The sequence below is a fragment of the Euphorbia lathyris genome, chromosome 10, assembly GCF_963576675.1.
Source record: "Euphorbia lathyris chromosome 10, ddEupLath1.1, whole genome shotgun sequence".
Taxonomy (NCBI): domain Eukaryota; kingdom Viridiplantae; phylum Streptophyta; class Magnoliopsida; order Malpighiales; family Euphorbiaceae; genus Euphorbia; species Euphorbia lathyris.
In genome coordinates this window covers 13,577,294-13,604,272 of record NC_088919.1, presented here as the reverse complement: position 1 = coordinate 13,604,272, position 26,979 = coordinate 13,577,294, and the positions used below count along the sequence as shown (strand labels likewise).

General features: G+C 33.1%; 1 long non-coding RNA gene across 2 annotated transcripts; it reads left to right on the top strand.

The window, feature by feature from the left end:
• Positions 1-2,373: 2,373 nt before the first annotated feature.
• On the top strand, positions 2,374-5,188 carry LOC136209367 (uncharacterized). 2 transcript variants are annotated; one of them, XR_010677506.1, is made up of 5 exons: positions 2,374-2,508; positions 2,593-2,665; positions 3,896-4,091; positions 4,502-4,565; positions 4,921-5,188. It is a non-coding gene; the product is annotated as an uncharacterized lncRNA (long non-coding RNA). The 2 variants fall into 2 exon arrangements; XR_010677507.1 differs by having other exon boundaries at positions 4,853-5,188.
• Positions 5,189-26,979: the final 21,791 nt, after the last annotated feature.

Below are 26,979 nucleotides of genomic sequence, written 5' to 3'. Positions count from 1 at the left end.
ATTCCTATTACTACGGAGAAAAGTAATAAATAAATGAAATCCGGGATTTAGGTCTTCTCAAGTCTTGCTATAGCGCACGAGCCCTCCCTCGGGGTCCTGTTAGTGGTAAGCTACCTTGTTTTATAAAAGAAGCTCTTTAGCCTGGTAGAGCAGGACAGCCTTACTTTAGTCTGAATTAGTAAGAAGATCAAGGCCATCCCGAAGTGCTGTTCATGGATTTCTAGTCAAGTACAATGCCTAACTTCGTTGCCTCATCCTAACCATCTTGAGAAACTCTTCTATGAAAGAAAGTCGACCCACTAAAGATCCCCCTTGAAACTACGTATCTCATTCTTAGTGAGAACAAGCCCAAACCTCATGCTATCGATCTTACTGGGTGGGCGAGAGGATATATATATATTGTACGAGTTGAACAAAATAGATTCAAAATATTTTGTCGAGTTTATAAATATTAATCTTCTAATTCTATTATGGCCTAATACACAAATAACCCCTGAACTTGTCCAAATGTTGCAACTACCCCCCCTCAACTTTCAATTGTAACAACTTACCCCTTAAACTTGTCCAATTGTAAAATGTAACCCCAAATTGGAAATTTTTTTACCCTGTATTTGAAGCAACCGTAAATTTTTTTTCTCAGATTTGTATCACGCCAAAGATTTGATTATGCAATTGGTGAAGAATATGGAACAAAATATATATGTTTTATAATAATGTCTAAAATTGACTCAACTTGCCAACATCAGGGAGTAAAATTGCTCTTGTCTCCCAATATTAGGAGTAAAATTGCACCAGTTTAGACGTTAGAAGTAAAATTGCTCCTGGCTATAAACGTTGGGGGTATTTTTTCACATTATCCCTTTAATTTAACTACTTGAAATTGTCACGTGATAGAAAAATATATTTTAATTTTTTTCCAATGCCACGTGGTTACCATGTGGCTGTCATGTTATACGTAGTGGAGTTATTTTCAACATGGTTGTCACGTCACTATTACAGTAATTTATTATGTCTGAATTGATTAGAATGAGTTTATCGGAAAAATAACAATGAGAATTAGTATATATATATATAGAAACTTTATAGCAGAAAAAAGAAGATATTAAAGCTAAAAATAGTATTATTATTTATTATTTAATTTAGTAATTAGTAATTGAAATTTGGCTATGCAGAAGTACAAAAACAAATACCCTTAATACAATCATAGTGAGATTCCGGGGGACAAAGTGATTTGCAGTCGCTAGATTTTTTACAATATGGTTTTGAATCATAAGTTTTGAGACCGAATTTGCAGTCGCTATCTTTGTCACAATGTGGTTTGAAAATTAAATCATAATTTTGATGAAGACTACATTTGCATTTTCCAATGCATTTCATTTCTTTGCAATTTTGACTTGCAATCCTTTGCTTTGCTCACTGCTCTTGAAGCTTCTGAAGTTTGCAATGTGCCTGCAAAAATACATCCGTTAAAGTTTATTGCGTATATAGATTTTAATTCGATATCTCTAATTTAAACATCTCAATTCGATTCTTCAACATTAGAATATGTATAAAGTTGCTGTAAAAATAGAGAAGTCAATTTTCAATAGAAATTATTGGGACAAAAATGAAAATTTTCTCATTAAATCATTGATAAATATTAATTAGGGTTAGTTTCAAAAAAGCTCATGGATTTTTTTTTTCAAAACGAGGACCGTGTTTCACTACAAGAAAAAACGCTATCACCGACACAATCGACCGACGGAATTTTTTGTGTAGGAATCACCGACAGAAGACCGACGGAAAATATGCCTCGGAAATCACCTACACATTGACCTACACATTAAAGGAATGTGTAGGTCATTTTTGGCCGGATTATTCCCGCCACAAATTCCAACATATTTAGTAGGTGATTTTTAGTGTCGGTGATATCACCAACATATGAAATTAATCACCGACAATAAAATGGGTAGGAGCCTAAATTAAAAAAAATAAAAAAAATATATTTGCTCATATTTAGCTTAAAATATATATTACTACCAAAAAGCTTAAAATATATACAAATTAAAAAAAATCAATTAAGAAATAAAAATATGTTAAAAACTAATTTTTAGTTCATTTGTCCATTATCAAAGTAAATTAAAAAAATTAAGTATTAGTATATTTCCATCTTTTAATATAAATAAAAAAAAAATTAATTAATTGATTAAAAAAAATTAAAAAATAAAAATGTAACTACTAATAATTTTGATAGTGTCTATTTATCTTCTTATTCGGTCATAAAGGAAATTTATAATTATGTCTATTCAGTGAAAAGAAAAAGTAAAAAATTAATGAAAAAATAAAAATATATATTCAGTGGAAAAACGTTCAATCCCATTTAGAAAGAGTCTGACCTAAAGAACAAGTTCTAACCCTAATATACTTTCTCTCCCTATAACGATATCATTGCTCTCTTCACCGGCGCCGCGCCGGAATCGGCGCTGCTTTCCTGGGTCTGACTTCAGCTGTCCCCGACCTGCTCTCCAGGTAAGACTTTTTGTTGTTTTGTTCTTCATCTTTAAAAGAACTATTTTCTAACTAAGACCATCCTTACTCTGCTTCCGCCACTAGCTCGAAGGAGAGGGAAGCCAGCTACAACAGCTTCAGGATTTTGGGGAAAACGAGTTCAACTGCTCACTAGAAGGTAAAGTAAATAAATTCCTCCCTTCTTGCTTTAATGTTGTAGCAACTAGATAGTTTATTTTCCCCAAAGGTTTTGCTTTCTTCTTGTTTGATAAAATGACCAAGAGACTATTTTTGAAGGTACAAACTGAATGTGAGTGCCTGCTTTGAGTACTTGCCAAACCGAATCTCTCCTTCTTTCACCTATGCTTGTTTGAGTGTCTACTATTTTGTTTCTAAAATTAGTCTGAATGTGATGCTTGTTTGAGTGCCTGCTATTTTGTTTCTAAATTTGGCCTGAATGTGATGCATGTTTTAAGTTGTTTTATTGAAATTTGACACAAGTAGTAGTAGAAGAAGTAAATGAAGAACCAGTAGTGGCACTACACTATTCTAATACTATTGATATGGTGAAATTCAAGTTCTAATTTATGAGATGCTCTGTGAGGCTGGCTTCCAACGCCCCACTCCTCCATTTCTGCTGCTGCTGCTGCTTCCCTGTTCCAGCTCCTATGAAACTTACATCCGAATAAAGACTACTCACTCTCATTCTGCCTATAAATTTTATTACCCTTTCTTACTTTTAACACTATCAAATTCTTTATTTTTACTTCTAGCCTGTACCTATAGCTTGAATGACCATAGTCTCTATACTTGTATCTGTTACTTCCCCTGATTCACATGATATGTTTTTCACCATTACACAATCCTCCCTCTTGGACTAATCAATTACTTTCATTTCTTTCTGTTTTATTTGAATATAGTAACTAAGAATCAGAAGAAAAAGTGACTGCTAATGAACTTGTTAATGAATTACTAGCTTTAAAGTTGGTAATTAAACATGATTTGAAATCACTAATCTATAATTGTAGTCACTAAGTAAAGATTGATTAGTGGTATTCAATCAATCATATAAAGATGATAAGAATATTCTGATGCCGAGGACTTGGAGGGGGATTTTATTGTTCTTGCAAATTTTCCAGATGATGAGTCTGATTTGGTTATAGATTAGAGTTTTCATTTGATTGCCAAGTTAGGTGAAATGTTACTTCTTGAAGCTCATGAATTAGCTCTTTATCGAGTCGACTTTTATTGTAAATCATAGATTTCTGATTTCAACTTCAGTTTCCTAAATTGAAAGAATTCCGTAGAATAGCACTTGCAAATATATATTTTTTACTCTATATGATCATTGATAATTGTTTATAACTTTGTTTCTTCAATAGCGCTATTAATTTCTTATTTATTTCAGTTTCCCAAATCTCCTCCTTGCTGCTATCATCACCGATGCCGATTCTCTAAGACGATCTTCCTCAGAGTGGCTTCGCACCTGTCTATTGAGATGAAAGATTCCAACCAAAAGACCCACCGCCATAGCCATCTTCCTTGCTGCTTTCTCGTATGGGATGTATGATGTATCAAGTGGGTAAGGGAAACAAGATCTGCAGGTACCATTTTTTTTAAGTTCAATAAATTTTGCTTTAGGTACAAACTCTAATGTCTGAGGTAGGAAGTTTTGTGAGGTTGAAACTGAGAAATTCTCTCTAGCATGAGATTGTTTGAAATTGATAAATCTCTTGTTTCTTCGTTTCTACCCGTTCTGTCATATCTTCCTGTCTCAGCGGATGGTTCAGATGGCTTAAGTTATGATAGCAGAGATAGTAAGAGGCAAGGACGTATGGACCGATAAATCTGATTTGTATATTCTGTGATTATAGTCTCTTTTAGGTGCATAAATCTCTAGTTGGGTATTGAGTGCTTTTCTTCATTTTATGTAATGGGGGAAAACTTTGAGCTCTTTAAAATTTGTCAACCGTTTGTGCTCGTATGTGTGATAATAGTTGTTTGTAATGTGTAGATTGGTAGTGGAGGTGCATATGAGCTTATGGAAGTTATTCTTCAGGGCGAACTAGTGCTTATGGGTGAGAATGACCTCTCTTTTGCCATTTGTATATTATATGTCATCTTCATTTCAATGTCATGATTTAGAGATGCCTTTTTATTGGGCGGTGGAAGTTTCAACTCGGTGGGCTTATACCGAATCTTCTATTAAAGTACTAAATAGTTCAGTTGAATTCTCCTTGTATTTCCTTCATATTTATATGATGTGTAGTGTTGTCCAAGGCTTCTTATTTGTTTGTTCTTAGGTCCCTAGGAGATGATGTTTGTTTTAGAACTTCTAAATCCTTATTTGCAGCTCTATTTTCAGGTTATCCAGCCGGACACATGTTCCGGACGTAAAAAGTATTACTAAAATTTGATGATGGTTATTCGCAGGTAGATTCTGAATTTCCTTTTTAGTTTTTCCTGTATGTGGAGTAAAGTGGCAATTTCATGAAGCCTAAAGCCAGTTGCCTTGGTGGAGAACTCTAATTTTTGGTCCAAGTTGCAGGTTTATATGCCGACTACAATTTGATAGTTCAGAAACTTATTATGAAAATGAAAAAGTGGAAGATGTTTAACTGGCAGTTACTTTAATCCGCTAGTATTTGTTTGAATTTGCTGAATTTGACTTTTAGCGTGATTAGATTTCTTATTTACTGAAGTTTATAGTTTAGTAGAATTTTTTTTGATTTATTTTATATGAAATTTTTAGTTTGCTTATTATATATATATATATATTAGAGAGTTCCCTTCAATCCAAATAAATTGATTAAAAATAAAAATAATTTAAAAAATAATTCCTGATTTCCGACGCAATATTTGTCGGTGAATCATTTAAATAAATATTTTGAAAAATACATCACCGACACATATGGGTTGGTAATATTACCGGAATGTCCGACGGAAGTCACTGACTAAAAGTAGTCGGTATTTCCGACACAAAACACACCCGAAATTGTGTCGGCGGTTTGTTGTGTTGGTAAAAAATTGTCGCAGCGGCTTACCTACGAGGTCAACGCCGACACATCAAATTGTGTCGGTCTTCCGTCGTGATGATGATCACCGACACAATTTTGGTTATCACCGACAGATTCTTCCATCGGTGATAGCGTTTTTTCTTGTAGTGTTTGTCATCCGTTTGCAAAATCAATAACATTTAGATTAACATTGTCAATTTGACTGTTGATGACCTCCAAATAGAAAATTTCAAGAATTAAATTTATTTAGTACCATATTTTACCATGAAACTATATTTTCGATTTTCAAAATCATTATTTTTTGAACTTTGTTTTTATAAATACCAACTTTCTCTCTCCTCACCAAACACCATTTAAATGACCTGAAAACTAAAAAGTTGAAGAATTTAGGGTCATCAAATGGTCAAATTAGCAGTGTCAATCCAAAAGTTCTTGATTTTGCAAATGAGTAGCAAACACAATCCTCGCTTTGACAAAGAAAAAAACACTACGGAACGTTATCTGCAAATTAGCGAACCATAAGGGTATCTTTGAAATTATCCCTATTAACTATGTTTGATGTAAATTCTACCAGATGGTAAAAAAATTTAATTAACATGTTATATAAGTAAATACTGAAAATAATAAATCGGAACTGGAGCTTCAACTATTAAAGCATCATTGGACTCTTTTGGAGAACAAGAATAAAATTGATGTTGTCCAATGAGTATAGGGACCAAAGAGAGGTTTTATAATATTTTGAGTACCAAAAGATCCTAAGAAAATGGTGATAAAAACTTACAGTAAGATATGATGAAGAAAACAAGGAGTAGCGAGGTAATATTGAGGTAAATTTTTGTCATAGTTACTTGGATTTTTTCACTTCTTCACCTATTTTGCTTCTATAAGCTTCAATATATATACAAGATAAAAGTAGTAAACTTTAAATCTAGTGAAATCCAATAATTAAATAAATTAGATATTGCAATCAATATTACTCAAAAGAATTAATTATATACAGAATAAAAGTATAATCTTTAAATCCAGTGAAATCTAAATAATTAAATAATTTAGATACTGCAATCAATATTACTCAAAAGAATTAATTATATACAGAATAGAATAAAAGTACTAAACTTTATGTAATAAAAAAATAGTCTTCTAAAAAAAAGTTTTTTTTTTTTTTTTGAGAAATTGTAATTTCATTATATGAAAAAAGAAGAAGTACTGTAAGGAATAAAACCTCACATGATCAGTGGCGGAGCTAGGATTTGAGATCTGGGGGCTAATTTCAGTCTACGGGTTGACGAATTTTTAAGAGTCTAGCCCGTTAGGGCTGACAAATTTTTTTTAGCTTCCATCGTGATAAAACTGTTTCATTTTAATGTGTTGACTAAAAAATTAAAACTGTCTAACGTGAAAAGTTTAGACATATTTAATTTTTTTATAAGTTTAACGCTAATTTCCGAAATTAAAACCCCTAAACAAGTATATTATTATTTATCAATTGAATATTTACATTGATATTTTGATTAAAGGAAAAAATTAAAATTAATTAATAATTATGATAAAAAAGATAATTAAGTTATGTAATAATATTGATATTTTAATTTAAGAAAAAAATTATAATTAGATAAAAAATGGGGAAAATATAATAAAATTTAATATTCAAATTTAAGATTTAAAAGAAAAAATTATAATTGGATAAAAACACACCTTGAGATTTAAGGGAAAATCAAAATGGAAAAAAAAAATTAGTGATTTAAGACAAAATTAAAAAAAAAAGGATTTAAGGGAAAAGTTTGAGGATGAAGAGGTTCGAACCGAGGACACCTTAAAAATGAGGACAACCTTAAAAATGTGTAGAAGCCTTACCTGCCAATTACACCATTTGTGCTATCTTAATTCAATGTCGCCATGAACAACTTTAATTCTTAAATATTTTCATTTTGAGGTCATTAATGGTTATTTTGAGGATTTGGTTAAAGTTGAGTGGCCACCGATATTAAAAAGTGTAAAGTTTAGTAGCTATACCGTTAAGAATTGAAGTTCAGCAGCCACAATGTTAAAATGGGTAAAGTTCAGTGGCCATGGGTGTAATTTATCCTAAAAAATTCGGGATGCTTTATCATACGTGGTTTAATATTTTTTATCAAAATTAACAAAATGTTTATTAGATTATTAAAATATTTCTCTTTTAAAGTTTTACTTTCAACCGTATTCGAGACCGGAGTGAGTACTAAATATTTGATAAAAATGAAAGTTAAGTTTTGAAAAAATAAATGTTGAAATTTAAGTGTTGAATATTGTAGTATTGAAGGATTATTTTGACTTATCAAAATAAGTAATTTTAAATTTAATTGACTAATTTAAATAATAGAGAAATGATCGTTATTAAATACACTTAAATTAAATAAGTGTTTAACATTTTAATTCAAGTATTTAACAAGACCTAAGTCACTAGCAACTTAAATTTTTTTATTGATAATGATAAAATAAGATGATATAATTTCAGAATCCATTACTTCAAAAAAAAAAATCAGAATACATGTTGAAATTTTAATTTCATGTATTATTATTTTCCACTAGGAAATGAAGTACATAATTTTATTTATTATTTTTAACACTGTAGATAATAAGATCCATGATTTAAAAAACAGTTTAATAAATTATTTCTCATATTAACCGGGTAAATTACACTCATAGCCACTGAACTTTACTTATTTTAACTATTTGGCCACCGAATTTCAATTCTTAACAGTATGGCCACTGAATTTTATATTTTGTAACACCAGTGGCCACTCAACTTTAACGAGCTCCTTAAATTTACTGTTAACGACCTCAAAATGAAAATATTTGAGGATTAAAGTTGTTCATAATGATATTTAGCATGAAACCGCATTTTTTATTTTCTAAAATCACATTTTTTTTAAACTTTCTCTTTCTAAAATTTCACACGCTCTCTCCTAACTGAACAACACATAAATAACCTTAAAACAAAAAATTTCAAGAATTAAATTTTCTTAGAATATCATTAACTCTTTGGATTTTTTATTTTGAGACTATCAACAATCATTTTGAGGCGTTGAGTGGCCACAAGTGTTAAAAAGTATAAAGTTCAGTGACCAAACCGTTAAAATTGAAGTTCAATCATCACAATGTTAAAATATGTAAATTTCAGTGGCCATGGATGTAACTTACCCCAAATTGACCCAACTTATCAACATTATGGTAAAAAATTGCACCATTTTAGACGTTAGACGTAAAATTATTTCAGACTGCAATTATTAGAGGTATTTTTAAACGTTATACCTAATATAAAATATATATAAAAATAAATTAATAATTCTAATCACATCCATTAAAGATCAGTGAGAGTATTAAACTAGGTTAATAGCAACTTAATTTTTATTGATAATGATAAAATAAACTGAAATAATTTCAGAATACATCTAGGAATTTTAATTCCAAATATTATTATTTTCCACTAGGAAAAAAAGTACATAATTTTATTTATTATTTCCTAGAAATTAAGTGTATACACTTAATTAGAAAATTGAGAATTGGCAAATTACTGGTTGACCCTCTAAATCCATGAGTTGTCACATACATCCACAAAATCCATGACTACAGATCATTTTAGTACGACAATATAGTTGAGGTTTGCAATCTGCATTAGAGTGGAAAATTATTTGTTGACCCTCCAATTTTCTTGAACTTGCTAATATGCCTGCAAAATTAATAATTAACCCACTTAATTAATTATTTCATAATAATAATATATTCCTTCTAATAACATATTATGGGGTACAAAAAAAATATTTTTATTTTATTTTATCGCATTTTTAACGGTATAAAAGTAAAAAAAAAATAATATTACGTATAGAAATTGAAATTTATCCCTACCATATCAAATCGATCAAATTGAAGACCTAATATTACTAAGCCGGCTTTACTAACGGGTTCCTACTAAAATAAAATCATAACAACGGAAATTTATGGGAAAATTTTATTTTTTTCCCCTTATCCCTATTATCAACAACTAAAACTATAGCATATGTATTCCAAAAAAATATAACATATGAATTTATTACAAAATGAACACAGTACTTAATTTTTCAAAAGCTTCTGTCAAGAAATTTAAAATTTTATGCATAACGTGAATTTATAATTATTATTTTTATGAAATGCTTATATATTCATTAGAAGAAAAAACAATTAGTAGCAAAAAAAAAACGGTAAAGAATAAAATCTAAAACAAATACAGGTTAAAGTCAGTCAATATCTACCAAGAGACAAAAACGATTACAATATGCAAAAAAAAAAAAAACAAATAACATGAATTTATTACAAAATGAACTTATAGAAAAATGCTATGAGAAAGTGAGGACAATGAAAACAGCTAGTTAGCAACCGAATTTAGAGACCAGTTTAACATCAGTCTCTAGCTTGTCTTAGGAGCTGTTTGGTTGCTACTTTTCATGCTCATGTTTGCCTTTTGATTTCAAAAAGGAGTGTTTTAAGTGTTTGGTTAGTGACATCTTGTTTACCTTTTACCTGAAAAGTAGCTTTTTACAAAAGCAGAGATGCTTTTTGGAAAAACAGTTTTTTCCAACAACAAACAGTAGATAACACAAACTGGGCCTTAGTCGCTAATGAATCCTTTTAATAAATTTTAAAGCCACAATTACTCCTGTTGGACCCTAAATTTATCCCAACATTAAAAAGTATCTTTAACAACTAAAATCATTATTTTTAAAATATGAATTTATTAAATTATGAACAAAATACTCAATTTTTCAGAAACCAATATCAAAAAGTTTAAAATTTAAGAACTGAACAGTGTATTACTAAAATACGATAATTAAATAATATGTTAAATACAAATATAAGGACTAATAAATTATTTATCCGAACTTACAAAAAGATGCTATGAGGATAGCGATGACAAAGAATGCAACATTAATGTTGAAATAAGCTTTACCCATCTTTACTGAAATTGGATACACAGAGAAGATTTTTCTATTTGCTATTATTGAATATGTATGCTATTTGTCACGTCCGTGTCCAAACTTTATAGATTTTATATCCAATATTAATATATATGATCGGTTAATTAATAGGATACGTGATGATTCGAATTCTTACCTTTTCATACATAGTACCTAATAAAATCAATAGATAAATAATGTTATTTTTTCATAATTGACAAATACTAAATTGTATAGAAAGTAGAAATGTTAATGAGTTTACTATTAGATGAGAAATGAATTTAAATTTCATGAGACAAAGCATTGTTTGGATTCCATTAATAATAATAATAATAATAAGATATGGAAGATTCAAAATGTATTCTACATGTGTCTTTAATGGAATATATTTGACTAAAAATATAATCCATGTGTCCTCCATTTATTAAATCATAATATCATAATTTTACATGTGTCTTAATTTCTTCAATTATCATTGTATGGATAATCCATGTGTCCTTAAATTATTAAAATCTAATTGCATGATGTTCCATGTGTCCTTAAGGTGTTAATTTATAATTTTATGGAGGATTCAAGTATTCTTAAAAAAAAATGATAATTTTCATGATTAGGAGGGATTCATTTTTTATAAATATAAAAAGAAAAGTGGAAAGACGAAGGGGGAAAATTCTACTTAATTCTATGGGCAAATGGTAGTTTCCTGGAGAAACTTCATCTTCTTCCTATGTTCAACGTCTCTTTCACCCCGGTGACTTCCGTTCTTCCTCGTCCGACAACAGTTTGAGCTTCTTACATCAAAACGAAGCTCATATACAACCGGTTCAGGGTAATTTTAGAGGGGAAAAATTACCATCTTGAGAAATTGTGGAAGCAATTTCGTTTTTATGATTGTTGTCAACAATTTGCAATATTCCAGCCCTCTTTTCTCAATTCTGACACCAAAAATGAACTCAGAAGGCTAAATAACCATTGGGTAGGTTCGAAATCAGAGCAAATAGGGTGTTTTGGCTCTTGGTCGGAGCTTGACCGGAGGAAACATAAATGTTTCTAATTCGGTGACTTCTTGAACGATTTAAAGTATTTCAACAGTATATCTGAACTTTACGGTTGCAATGACTATGTATACTCAAGTTCTTCGTGTGGTAAGTTTAAAATTTTCAGGTAATTATTATTTGGGTAATTTATAAAGAATTTCCGGTGAAGTATGAATATTTAGCACGAAATTATTGAAAATTGTTTAGAGTAACTTTAATTTTTGAACTTGAACATATTCAAAATGGTTTGATTTTCTAGAATTTTATAAAAATATAATAATTGATGAGTTATATTATACTCTTTGAAAATTGTTATATTTTTGTGATATTAAAGTTGATGGATATAGTGAGGCATTGGGTTCGTTCAAATTATTTTAGATTACGAAGCTTTGCATAATTATTTGAATGCTACAATAAATTTTAAAATAATAATTATTTCCTCTTATTACAATAAGGCTAGGAATGTAATATTAGCTAGTTTAATTGATCGGAAATATAGTTCTTTACTATAAATAGAACTACATGGTTATTTATAGTACTACATGGCTTTGATTCCCTAAATTGAAAATAACGGGATACGTAGGAAGCTTGATTATATATTATCAAGTCCAAGCTAATTAGGTAAATTAAATTAAATAGTTAGATTTTTAATTATTTCTTAAGAGTTTATTATACGTTTAGCTTTGCCGATATAGAAATTTTATAAATCATTTGTTCGCGTAGTGTAGAATTTAAGTGAAAGAAGTATAGATTATTATTATTATTGAATGAATTTTATTACAATTATAATATATTGGTAACACCGTATGTTGTACAGGGTCGGGAATTAGACTATTTATATGCAATTCTGTGTACCAAACCATAAATTTTAATAAAATTTTAAAATCTAATAATTAAATATCACAACTAAGAAAATCTGATCCTGAGATTTATAGATAATCCTAAAATCACCTAAAAAATGGTAAGGTATTAATCAAATCTATTATATGATGGTAATAAGGTAATTCACAATTTTCAAGGACCAAGTAAAAAAAAAAAATCTACTGTCTTGTGATGGTAAATCCTACTTCTCTAATATTGTTCTTTATTTATTCCTTTTATTGATGTTTTTGTATCTATAAAATGATGTATGTATTTTCATAAAAAAAAAAAAAGTGTTAGATTCTTGTTCTATCTCGTTCGTCATTCGGTGAATTTAGTAGCTCGTTTTTTTACAAAAATTAGATCAAACACCGTGGGGCTATTTTGCCCATTTTCTCGCTTGATCACCTGCTTCGTTCCTTCTCCGACTTCCTTCGTCCGGACTCGACCTTTGAAGGAGATGCCCCGCATCAACATCAGCTTCCAACAAGTCTTTGGTACCTTACTTTATCAACTGGAACTTGATTTGATTCAATACATAGCTTTGATCCTTCTTCTATGGGTATTTCTACTAATTAGTTGTAAGCTGACATACCGGTTTCATGTAAGACATCCCATAATGTATTTTTCGTTAAGACAAGGTTAAGGTGTAAAAATTTCTCTAACATTTTCGATCAGGAGCAATTTTACCCCCAACGTCTTAAATGGTGCAATTTTACTCCTAACATTCGTAGCCAAGAGCAATTTTACCCCTAATATTGATAATTTGGATCAATTTCATACACTATTATAAAACACAGATATTTTTGTTCCTTATTCTGCATCAATTGCATTTCAATTTGTTCTAAAAAAAAGATTTCGTGTTTTTTATAATTTATTAATAGAATTTGAGATTAATATTTATAAATTCAATGAATTCTTTTTAGTTTTTTTTGTTCAATTTGTACAAAAAAAAAAAAAAACATATATATATATAAAACATATATATATATATATTTCACATAGCAAAATATGTTTGTGATTTGTTACTGATAAAATGACGCAAGTCTGAAGTCTAGATGACAAGATTCATGACCGAGAAAACAATTTGATGAATTATGACCCAACTTATCAACGTTAGAGGTAAAATTGCTTCTGATAAAAAACGTTAAGGGGGTATTTTTGCACCTTATTCTCCTTTATTAGATTTACACACCTCAATCCCAAGAAAATATTTCTAAGAACCTGATAACATCCGAATATAACTTACGGGACCAAAGAAGTAATTAACCAAAACGACAGCGTTCCCGATAAAGCTCATTAATAACACATTAATGATACTTCAAAGAGATCCGTAACTGCCATTAATGGGACATCCGTAACCGCCATTAATGGGCCATTAATGGAGGGTTTCCAGTAACCAAAAACCGCCATTAATGGGCCATTAATGGAGGGTTTCCAGTAACCAAGAAGTTACAACTCGAGGATTATAAATAGCTTACATCACAAGCTATTGAGGTACACACTTTCTACTTACTCTTGGTCAATTCAGTTTACTCTTTGGATCCTCGTTACTGACTTTGGCATCGGAGCTTCCCCCGTCGAACCCAACGACGCCCCCACAGAGACGAAAGCTAATCGAAAATTGTCCACGAGTTATGAGAACCAAAGTCATTCATCTTAAATTTGTTGATAAATACTCTTGCAATGCTTTCCTTTTCTTTTGGATCATTTCATGTATCCACCATATCATCCGTATATACAGTTAGTGTAGTGACAATTTTCAGCATACATATAAAAATTTGATAAAAAAAATAAAGCAGAAAAATAATGATATAATTAAAGCTAACAATAGTTTTATTATTTCTTATTTAATTTATAGTAATTAGTAATCAAAATTTAGCTATGCAGAAGTGCAAAAACAAATACCCTTAATACAGTCATAGTGAGATTCAGGGGGACAAAGTGATTTGCAGTCGCTATTTTGGTGACAATATGGTTTAGAATCATAAGTTTCGAGACCGAATTTGCAGTCGCTATCTTGGTCGCAATGTGATTTAGAAATAGAATTATAGCTTTGGTGAAGGTTACATTTGCATTTTCCTATGCATATCATTTTCTTTGCAATCTAGTACACATTTGCAATCCTTTGCTTTATTCACCACTCTTGAAGCTTCTGATATTTGCATTGTGCCTGTAAAAAATAGAAAAGTTTAGGGGTGAAAGAGAAATTTTATAATATTTTGAGTACCAAATCCAAAGAAAATGGTGATGAAAAACATTAATTGAACCATGTATAGAATTACTCTATAAGGTGAAAAAATAGTCTTAGCGTTGACAGTCAAGAGTTATTTTACCTCTTACGTCTAAAATAGTGTTATTTTACTTCCAAACGTTGGCTGTCAAAAACAATTTTACCTATAACATCTAAAATGGTGCAATTTTATCCCTAAGTTGGCGTCAAAGAGCAATTTTGCCCCTAAAGTCTAAAATTTGTGTAATTTTACTCCTAATGTTGACATTCAAGAGCAATTTTACTCATAATGTTGGCAAGTTGGATCAATTCAGACATTATTATAAAGCTTCATTTTTCTACACCAGTTGCATATCAATTTGTTCTAAAAGCAAAAAATTTTACTTTTTTTATTTAATAAAATAATCGGAGGTTAATATTTTTAAATTCGAATAAATATTTGGATTTTTTTTCCAACTCGTAAAAAATACAATATAATTTAATTTTTTTCACGTCTATTTATAAATTATTTTCAAATTGACAATGTTAAGGGTAAGTTTCCTTTTTACTATCAATATTAGAGGTAAAATTAAAACAAGAATAAAATTGAGCTTCCCTAATAAATTTAGGGACTATTATCCTAAAAACTATTTTATTTATCATAAAATTGAAAAGTTTTAGCATATGGCGATAAATAAAAACTTACAAAATAGAGATTTGCAAAATTGAGGGGTAATAGGTGTAATTTACCTAAAATTACGAGATAAAAATCAAAATTTTCTCATTAAAAACCCTGATAAATGTTAATTTTGTTCTTTTTTTTTGAGAAAAATGTTAATTTTGTTCTTATTATACAAAATACCTCAATGTTATTCTCACGGTAAAAATTCTAATTAACCTGTAAATACTGATGAAATATCCTTTCAAAATAATAAAATTGGATAAGGTACCAAAATAGCCAATCGTTTTTAAAAAAAGTATCAATTTAGTCTCTACGTACAAAATAGCACCAATATAGGCTTAATATTTAAAAAAATGTACCAATTTAGGCCTTTGATAATGGATTAGATACGTCATCTGTATTACTTCGTTAAGTTCTGATTTAGGCCTTTGACGTCAGAAGAATGCAGCCTTTTCTTTATTATAAAACTTACTTCAATATTATTAAAAAACTTTTCTTTAGTCCCTATACTTATTGGACAAGATCAATTTTATTAGTAATGACCAAAATAGGTCTATGGTTTTTGGGAAAGTATAAATTTAGGCTCCACGTATAGGCTTAACGTTTAAAATGATACCGAATTTAGGCCTCGATAGTGAAACGAGACACTCCATTAATATTACTCTGTTAATTTCTAACGATTGTACGTGGAGGGAGAAATCAGAATTTAATGAAGTAATAGGAATGACGTATCTAATCCGTTATCAAAGACCTAAATTGGTACCTTTTTTAAATGTTAAGCCTATATTTGTGCTATTTTGTACGTGGAGCCTAAATTGATACTTTTTTAAAAACGATAGGCTATTTTGGTACCTTATCCAATTTTATTATTTTGAAAGGATATTTCATCAGTATTTACAGGTTAATTAGAATTTTTACCATAAGAGTAACATTGAGGTATTTTGTATAATAATATTTATCAGGGTTTTTAATGAGAAAATTTTGATTTTTATCTCGTAATTTTGGGTAAATTACACCCATTACCCTAAATTTTGCAAATCTCTATTTTGTAAGTTTTTTTTATCGACATATGATAAAACTTTCCAATTTTATGATAAAAAGAAATAGTTTTTAGGATAATAGTCCTCAAAAATTTATTACAGAAGCTCAATTTTATTTTTGTTATAATTTTACTTCTAGTATTGATAGTAAAAAATAAACTTACCCTTAATTTGAAAAATGATTTATAAATAAATGTGAAAAAAATTAAAAATTATATTGTATTTTTTACAAGTTGGGAAAAAAATCTAAATATTTGTGCTTTATAATAATGTCTGAATTGATCCAACTTGTCAACGTTAGGAGTAAAATTGCTCTTGACTGTCAATATTGGGGTAAAATTACACAAATTTTAAACGTTAGGGGTAAAATTGCTCTTGGTCGCTAACTTATGGATAAAATTGCATCATTTTAGATGTTATGGGAAAAATTGCTCTTTGCTGTCAATATTAGTGAGTAAAATCACATTATTTTAGACGTTAGGGGCAAAATTACTCCTGACTGTCAACGTTAAGACTATTTTTTCACCTTATAGAGTAATTCTATACATGGTTCAATTAATGTTTTTCATCATCATTTTCTTTTGGATTTGGTATTCAATATATTATAAAACTTCTCTTTCGCCCGTAAACTTTTCTAATTTTGCAGGCACATTGCAAATGTCAGAAGCTTCAAGGGTGGTGAGTAAAGCAAAGGATTGCAAGTGTGTGCAAGATTGCAAAGAAATGAAATGCATTGGAAAATGCAAATGTAACCTTCACCAAAGTTATGATTCAATTTTTAAACCACAGTGTGAGAAAGATAGCGACTGTAAATTCGGTCTCGAAACTTATGAGTCTAAACTATATTGTCACCAAAATAGCGACTGTAAATCACTTTGTCCCCCTCAATCTCAATATGGCTGTATTAAGGGTATTTGTTTTTGCACTTCTTAGTAGCTAAATTATAATTAGTAATTACTAAATTAAATAAGAAATAATAAAACTATTTTTAGCTTTAATTATATCATTATTTTTCTGCTTTATTTTTTTTAATCAAATTTTTATATGTATGCTGAAAATTGTCACTATACTAACTATATATATGGATGATATGGTGGTTACATGAAATATGATCCAAAAGAAAGGAAAGCATTAGAATAGTATTTATCAACAAATTCAAGATGAATGCCTTTTAACTACTGCAATCGTAGGAGTGATCTAATCGAAACAAAACTCAAAACTGGGTAATCATTTTGAAACAATCATGTAAATTCAATGACCAATTGTGCATTTAACTCAGTAATAATATTAAAGAAATAGGATTTACCATCGCAAGATGGTAGAAATTTTTTTTCTTGGTCCTTGAGAAGTTGTGAATTACCTTATTAGCATCATATAATAGATTTGATTAATACCTTACCATTTTTTAGGTGATTTTATGATTATCTATATATCTCACGATCAGATTTTCTTAGTTGTGATATTTAATTATTAGATTTTAAATTTTATTAAAATCTTAGTACGATCCAGATAAAGTAACTTTATTAACTCTTTTTCTTAACAATTCATCCTTTTACGATGTCTCCGGGCTGCTCAAAATATCAACTTTATTAACTCTTTTTTTAAAATTAGCTTTTTGTAGCTTTATATATTCACATCTTACTTTTTTTTTTTGGTAGAAACAGGAAAGGAAAGACAACACAAAAACCAAGCTAGCCTGAGATCAGTCTAGGAAAGCTAACCCCAACTCTATCCTCAAAAAGGAGAGAAGAAAGAAAGATAGGAGGATCAGAAAGGGTGGTAACACCTAACATCCCCTCATGCCCAGCTGCCGCCAAGCGATCCGTAATCCGGTTCTGTTCTCTAAAGATGTGGCTGAACTCTAAGAACTCAAAGGAAGAGCCAAATCTTTTAATAGCTTTGATAAGGTTCTGGCTACTAAGACAAATAGCATGATTATTAGAAATCATATTAATGGCCTCCTTATTATCAGATTCCACAGAAAGCCTCTTAATACCCAGACTTATGGCAAGCTTGATTCCAGAGAGAATACCCTAAAGCTCTGCCGAGAAGGACGAGCCCAACCCCAGGTTATGGGTGAACCCAGACATCCAGTCGCCCCCCGCGTCTCTAAGAACATCTCCGGCTGCGACTCTTCCATTGTTGAGACAGGAGCCATCCGTATTCAACTTCACCACCCCATCCTTTGGTCTACTCCAACCAACAAGGTGAACCTCTTTATTCTGGGTGGACCTAGCAAGGGGGTCCCCTTTGAAGCTCTCTGTAATAATAAAGAGTTTTTTCGAGAAGAACTCAGGTAAGTTCTGAATAAAAACAGTCTTCTCACTAAAAATCTCCTCGTTCCTCCACTTCCAGATTTGGTGACAAATAATAGCAAAGAAAATGTCACCATGCTCCATGTTAGCTAGTAACTTCCCACTAACCCCATTAGAGAACCAGTCATTCTCAGAGTGGGACAGGAAGGAAGGGAGAATGTGGTGTGGGAGGACTTTCTTCCACACCTCAACATGTACAGACTCTTCTACAACCTGAGTTCTTTTATTAAATACTCTATATGCTTTACTGTTTGTTGAGTACCCTAAAAAGATCGCTTCGTCAGCTTTAGCATCAAATTTAGCAAGGTTGTCTTTTGTATTGAGTATAAAGCATTACACCCAAAGGCACGAAAGTAACCAATGTTGGGCTTTCGTCCTTTCCAAAGTTCATATGGGGTTTTCTTAAGTATAGGTCTTACTAGAGCCCTATTCAGTATATAGCATGCTGTGTGGACAGCTTCACCCCAGAAGTACTTTGGAAGCCTATTTTCACTCAGCATGGTTCTAGCGATTTCAACAATTGTTCGGTTCTTCCTTTCAACTACCCCATTTTGTTGAGGTGTTCTAGGAGTAGAGAAATTATGGTCAATACCACTGGTTTCACAGAATTCATCAAACTGTTGGTTTTTGAATTCTCCACCATTGTCGCTTCTAATATGAGCTACTTTTAGGTCTTTGTCAGTTTCAAGCTTTCTAATAAGTGTAGTGAACATCTCAAAAGTTTCATCCTTGCTACTTAGCAAGATGATCCAAGTGTACCAAGAGAAATCATCTACAATGACCAAGAAAAATTTCTTACCTCCCAAGCTGAGTGGCTGGATAGGTCCGAAAAAATCCAAGTGTAGTAATTCCAATGGTCTCTTGGTTGAGACAATATTTTTGCTATGAAATGACCTTTTAGTTTGTTTGCCTTGCTGACAAGCTTTACACAATTGATCTTTTTCAAATTTTAACTTGGGTAATCCCTCAACTAATTGCTTTCTAGCTAATTTGGCGAGAAGGTCCATGCTGACATGCCCAAGTCTTCTATGTCATAGCCAGGAGTTATCCTCTTTAGACACTAAGCATATGTTTTTTGAAAACTGTTTTTCTAAATTCAACATGTATACATTTTCTACACGAGGAGCAGTTAAAATCAAATCGTTTGTATTTCCCTCGAGTATTTGACACTTAGTATTATCAAATACAACCTTTCTGCCGCTCTTGCAAAGCTGAGCTACACTTAGCAGGTTGTATTTGAGACTTTTAACTAAGGAGACGGACTCAATAGTTGGGTTACCTCCGATAGTACCTGAGCCGACTATCTTACCCTTCTTATTGTCTCCAAAGCTTACACTTCCACCTCGTTTAAGCTCTAGTGTGATGAATTGTGTTTCATCACCTGTCATGTGCCTTGTGTTGGTCCCTAGTAATTAGTTCCAAGGGGGGGGATAGGAACTAATATAACTTTTTCGCATTTTAATTATACTGACTGAAGTTTATTTCGAGAGTTTATTAACTCAGCTTTTGGTCCGCTTGGTGAGATATATTTCAAGACAGCTTTAGTCAGATGTTGACCAAAGTTGTTTTCTTGTGAGTTAAGAATTGACACTCTTGGAGGTCAGCTTCTAACTCAGCACCACTTATTTACTCAAGATCAGCTTAGGCAATTTATATGCTGAGTAAATAAAGCAAACAACACATGCAATTATAAGAGAGAGTTTGGAGATTACTCAGTATCACTTATCCTGGTTCGGCCTCTCTGCCTACGTCCAGTCCCTAGAGTCCTCCGGGCTTTTTGAATCCAATACTGAGCTCTTTAAAGGTAGAGCACAAAACGATTACAAGGCAGTTGAATATGCAAGAGTACCTTCCTCTATTCGTCTACTCAACTCCTACTAAGTGCTACAACCCAGCACCTAGATTTCTCTACCACTGAAATGCTTACAACCAAGCACTCAGCTTAACACTTTCAATATTCCTTTTGATCACACACTCGTTCTTTTTGAACTAAAGAACACTTTAGATGATTACAGATCAATCTAGCATTTACACAGAGAATAGAAAAGTTGGTGTAAGATCTTTTTGTATTTGAGTGCTTTCAAGATTTTCTCTCTTTGTATTTTTCTCTTGATGCTTCAGTGATGATCCAAGGTTCTTCATTGTCCTTTTATAGAAGGAATTTGCAGATTTGGATCGTTTTGAATTGTTGTTACCGTTAACACCAAAACGGCTCTTTTGGGGAACAATTTCTGGTCAGCTTCAGACTGTTCCGCCATTCCCTTTCTCTGTTTTCTTCAGACGTCAGATTTGTCTTCTTGCGTCTGGCTTGTCTGTTTGTGCCAGTTGTCTTTTACCAATAATCCAATGACCCATGATTCTTGGAATTAGTCTTTTATATGTCTTCGAGGTTCCAATTATTGGTACAGAAGATTGGCAGACTTTGTCCTTTAGTGAACGGATCCTTCATGCTGTCCTGACTGTCATTTAGCTTTCTTCGTAGTCTTCGGATGTTCAACTTCTAAGTTGAGTTCATTCTTGGTCAGCTCCGTTCTGTGTAAACGCTTCTGAGGAAGTCTTCAATTTTAGTCAGCTTCGTTTTGTGTAAACACTTCTGAGGAAGTCTTCAATTTTAGTCAGCTTCGTTTTGCTTCTGAGTCATACTCCATTCAGCTTCCATTCTGTCATGCTGAGTTGCTTTCCACTCAGCTTTGCTTATGCTGACTTTTGTCCTGTCTTTACTTTATATATATTTTTGCACTCAATATTGAACAAACACATTAGTATAATTAAATCAAAGCATTTAAATTTAATTGCCTCTTAATCATGGATGATTTTGTCAAATCAAAATCTTGTAGAAAGGTGTTTCAACAAACTCCCCCATTTTGATGTTGGCAAAATACATAATTATGGAACTCAGTTATAAGTTACCCCATGATTGAATTACTCCCCCGTAAGGGTTGCACATATTGTCTTAACTTAACTCTAAATCATCCAAGATCTAATTGAATTAGACTTAAGACATTTGTGTATACTGAATTAGTTTTAGTTTTGAGCTTGTTTGGATTTAAGTCAGTTTTATTGGAAGTATGTTGTCTCTCAGTTTATTGCATAAGTTGTTTTGGTGTTAGTGCGTACTGAGTGTGTTTAACTTTTTGATTTGTTTGTTCAATTTTTATTAGTCAGGTCAGAAGGAAAACTAATACTTGTTATATATTGACCCAAAAACAAAACAAACATTCACAGACAGGATATAAAGCTAAGTCCTAGATATTGACAAAGCTAGATCCACTTCTTCTTTTTCTGAGCCGAGTGATCAGTATGAGCAATGCCTTTGCCTTTCTCTTTACTTCCTGAAGCATTGCCTGCAGGCTGAGTTCCTCCTTGACTTGTCTCTCCTGTTTTGCCATCATCGGGTTTGTAGAGAAAGGTTTCATTTTGGGCTGCAGAGGAGAGATAACGGGAGTAGCGCTGAAGCCTTTTAGTGCTTTCACCCAAGCCATCAATGACTGGGACACTATCGTCCTGGATATGCCTAGGAACCCGAAGGGAGTTGCTGATCATGCTAAGGAGGCATTCATGAGATTTGCTCAAGCAGGTGAGTGAGCTTGTGATCTGACCAAAAGATTAATGGAACAGTTTTAGCAGAGCAGAATCATAAAACATGCGATGGGCATTGTTGATGCGCATGGCCTTCATGATAGCTTGTGAAAAGCTCACGAGTTCAGTGTTGGAGATTGGATCAACATCCATCTGGGCTCTGTCGATGTTCAGTAGTCTGACTGCTTCACTTAATTGGTTAATAGTACACTGAGAAGAGGAGGATACTAAGTCATGTGTACTGGTCAGCTCAGTATGAAGCTTGGTGAAACATTGTTGAAGTTCGGCAGAGGTGGCAAACTCAGCATTGCCGGGTGGACTTGATTTGGTCAGCTCAGCATTCAGCTTGGTAAAGCAATCATGCAACTCAGCAGAGGTAGCATACTCAATATGGGCAGTGGCACTGGATTTGGTCAGTTCCACATTTAACTTAACGAAATATTCGTGCAGTTCAGTTGAAGTTGCATACCCTGGATTGACTGCCGACAATTGTTAAACTTGCCCTTCAAGTGAATTCATATGGGTTGCCATTGTAAGCACCAGTTCAGTCAGTTTTGCTATTTGCCCTTGATTCGGTTGCTGAGTTTGAACCGTAGTGATAATGCTAACCAAATCCTTTAGTCCTCGAAGTTCATTCAGAAGCTGAGTAATACCTGACAGGTGGGAGGACTCAGCTTGAGTAGTATTGAAATCTTGAAGCAAGGACTGAGCAGAAGCAATAACATGTCGGCCAGACTCAGTAGCATTCAAGTATGCAAATTTAGCAGCATTAGACTCAGAGGCTGGAACTGAGTTTGATGGTGGTGGAGGAGTTGGCTCTCTGCCAGATTGAGTACCTTGATTGGTACCTGGACTTTGATTGATTGGATGAGCTGAGTCATCAACATGTTGTGTTGGAGGTGGAGTTTGTTTAGACAAGGTAGTCTGCTCAATATGGAGAGGTGAGGTTGAAACAGAGGGTGTGCCACCTTGAGCAACTTGAATTGGATCATCAGGGTTTTTGGCTTGTTCCTCATCCTGAGTAACAGAGGCTTGTTTTTCTACAGGATTTTCTGGTGGTGACTCAATCTCATTAGAGAAGTACTGGAACTGGATTGTAGAGAGGTCAGTTTCAGGCTCATTAATAGGAAAGTCGTCCATGAGATCAATTTGCTTTTGCGCCTTCTTTTTAAGTCTTCGTCGTGTTGGAGCTTTTGGGGATGAAGGGTCGGCTTGAATTTCGTCGCTGGACTCAGTAGCAACTGTCTCCTCTTCTACAGGTTGCTCAACATAACCTTCAACAGCATTACTTTCTCTTTCTCCCTGCTCAGCATCATCCTGAGATTTCTCAACATTCGTATGTTCTTCCTGCTCAGTATTAGCTTCTTGGTGCTCATTATGTTGCTCAGTTTCTTCTACAGCTTCCTTTTCTTGGTCAATTCCATGACCTTCAGGTTGAGTACAGTCTTGTGGGCCAGCTTCCACTATCTGTAAGGAGTTTCCCTTTTTCCTTTTCTTTAAAGGGGATTCTGGAGTTTCTTCCTCATCCTCAGGCTCTTCTTGCCTTTTTCTTTTCTCAGCTAACTCAGCTTGCTCCTTAGCCTTGTCAGCTTTAGCTTTTTCTTTTGATAATAACCTTACTTTCTTTGGGACAGCATGAATGTCTTTGAGCAGGTTTCTATAGCCTTCCTCTTCTTCTTCCTCTCAGGATGAGCTGTCTCAGGTGACTCAGCATGAGCCTCAACATCTTGTGCAGGCTCAATTTCAGGCTCAATTTCTGGGTGCTCAGCTTCTTCATCTTTCTCAGCATCTCCAGCTCCTTCATATCCCTTTAAGGGTTGATTGTACAACAGTCCATCCAGCAGTACTGCAGTGATTTCACTCCCCAAGCTACTTGTTTCATTTTTCGTATCGATCTGCTTGTCTTCGAGAATTTTTGTGATTAGAGATCCCAAGCGGAGTTTCTTACCACCTTGTTGAAGAGCTCCAACTAGGAAGACGGGAAGATTGAGTGGAGTGTAGGTCAGCATGTGCCAGATGAAGCACGGCTCGAAGTTAGAGGCGGATGAAGCTGAGCTGAGTTTGGGGAAGATAAAGTTAGTCAGCATGTAGTGGACCATCTTTTGGTCTTTACCCATACAGGTGCTGGGTATTTCACCCTTATGATCCTTGGGTTTACAGAACCCCTTGATCTTCTCAGCCGTGTCTTTTGGCACTTTCTCCTTTGTTGTTCTAAACTGAATTCCTTCGTCTAGTAAATCTAGTAAGGTGGCTAGATAGGCAGGGGTTACGATGATTTTCTGACCTTTAACTGAGGTCTCCAAATAGTCAGAGTCATCTGCATCAACATGTAGATTCGAGTAGAATTCCCGTACTAACCTAGGATAGGTTGTTCCTGAAAGAGAGAAGAGACCTTTCCACTTGTTCTTCTCGATCCATTCACAGAATGGTTTCTCAGATGAGACAAAGCTTGGAGAAAACCATCGGCATTTTAGAACCTCCAGATTGGCAATCTTTTTGTGAACCTTGATCATGGTTCTTTTCACTGGTTGTGAGGAACGGGCGAGGTTAGCTTCAGAGGTTTGTGTGAGGTTAGGGATTTGATTCTTTCTGGAAGCCATTGTTACAGATGAAGGTTTGAGGTTTTTAGGGAGGGAGAAGGATTTGATTTCAGAGAATCGTAGGCGTAAGGATTCGAGAGTGGGGATTCTTCCACATTTTATATAGATTTACGGCGGCCCTTATTCATTAACTAGCCGTTTTTACCTAGGGACGTTCAACCGACAAAGATTCTGTCATTTATGACATCTTCGGCGCATGGGATTTGTCATAAATGTGCGTCTTTCCAAGGTGCCAGAATTTACACGTGTAGGCATTTATTTTACGCGAGTGGGTTTTTGTTTTTTTACTTGGTTTTGCTAGACTTCGAAGCATTCACGATATTGAGTGCCTAACTTTAGTGAAGATAATTTTTCTATCTCTAATTAACTCAACATACGTTACTCACTCAGCATGTATATTTACGCAGCATAGAGTGATTACTCTATACGTTTATCTACTCAGCATAGGATGTTTACTCAGCTTTTATGTCTACTCAGTATCATCACTCAATATATATGTCAATTCAGCATAGGGTGGCTTTTCCATTTTCAAACTTAGTAAGGAGTAGATATCATACTCAACATGGCATCAGCACAATCATTCAAATTTCCACTCACATGGCAATTATTCAATTTGTACAGATTGAGTTAGAGTGGATTTGACATACCAATTGCTTCCCTCAGTATATTGAATTGTTCTCGTGCCAAGGGCTTTGTGAAGATATCTGCAAGCTGATCATTTGCTGGCACATAGGTCAGCTTGATCCCATCTTTTAGTACATGATCTCTGATGAAGTGATGCCTTATGCTAACATGCTTCATCCTGCTGTGTTGGACTGGGTTCTTTGATAGATCAATGGCACTTTTGTTGTCACATTTGATCTCTATTGTCTTTGTTTTGACACCATAATCCTCAAGCTGTTGCTTTATCCCACTAGTACAGAAATGGCCTATGACCACGGTCGTTTACTGTCATTAGCCACGGTTGTACGACCGTGGCCAAAGTGGGCGTGGCAAATGCTTGGCGTCTTTTGTGACGGTTTATCGACCGTGACCAAAGGGCCATTGGAGTCGGTTTTTACGTATAACCAACTCTAATGCCTTATGTTTTGGCCACGGTTGTTATGAAAAACCATGGCTAAAGGGGTCTTTAGCCACGGTTGTTTGTGACAACCGACTCTAATGCCCTAACTATTAGAGTCGGTTGTTGAAACAACCGTGGCCATTGATATGTTTTTAATTAAAAAAATAAAATAAAATATTTTGGATTGAATGGAGAACTATAATCACATATCATAATCACATATCGAAACACAAAGGAAAATATGGACCTGCCATTTCCTATAAGACTAAAGTAACTAAAAGCCATAATTCAGATATTTTACTCTAACATTTTTCCTGCAGAAACTAGAAGTTGGGTGCCTTTTACCATTGTTGAACAAAGTCATATTTTCCTAGCAGCTTGGCAGAGAAACTAGACATATTTTGCTCAACTTTTAGCATATGCATAACAGTAAATATCAATTTTCAATAACCTTAGATGAAAACTATTGCATCTCTTTAGACATCTAATGTAATATACAATTGAGACAGTTTCAGCCTTTACTACTACAAGCTTGAAATCAACAAAGAAATCTCCAAGTTGGTGCTCACTATTTTCTCTTAAAAGAAATGAACACAATCGACAACAGAAATGGAGTTCTCACGAATAATCATAGAAGAACCCATCCGGTACTAGCTAACAGTATGTAGAAAGGGTTTCCATAGATCCCCTCTGGCATCCTCAGAGTCATCCCTGAAACTCATTCTCTACAGAGAGCAGTAGAAGTTTGTATCAATAAAATGCAGGGCAGGTGTATGATAAAATGAGTAAGAGAGATGTAGGCATACTTTTATTTGGCATTGTTCTTATGTTTCCTTTCTCAATCGCGGCTATGAAAGCATTGTATAGCTCAGCGGGAAGCTGAAAGCAATGTAAACCCATATGTCAAATGGACTTCTTCCATTTTAGTTATAGATAAGATATCAAGCAAATTCAGAACATATACCTGCTGTGCCACCTTGCTTTTCAGATATTAAGTAGAACACAAAAGGAAGTGCTTAATTTGAGAGAATGAAATAGCATGCTAATATGTACATGACATCATTAGAGTTACAAATATCCTGTGCAGTAGAAGAGCTAAATTGAAGAAACCGATTAACA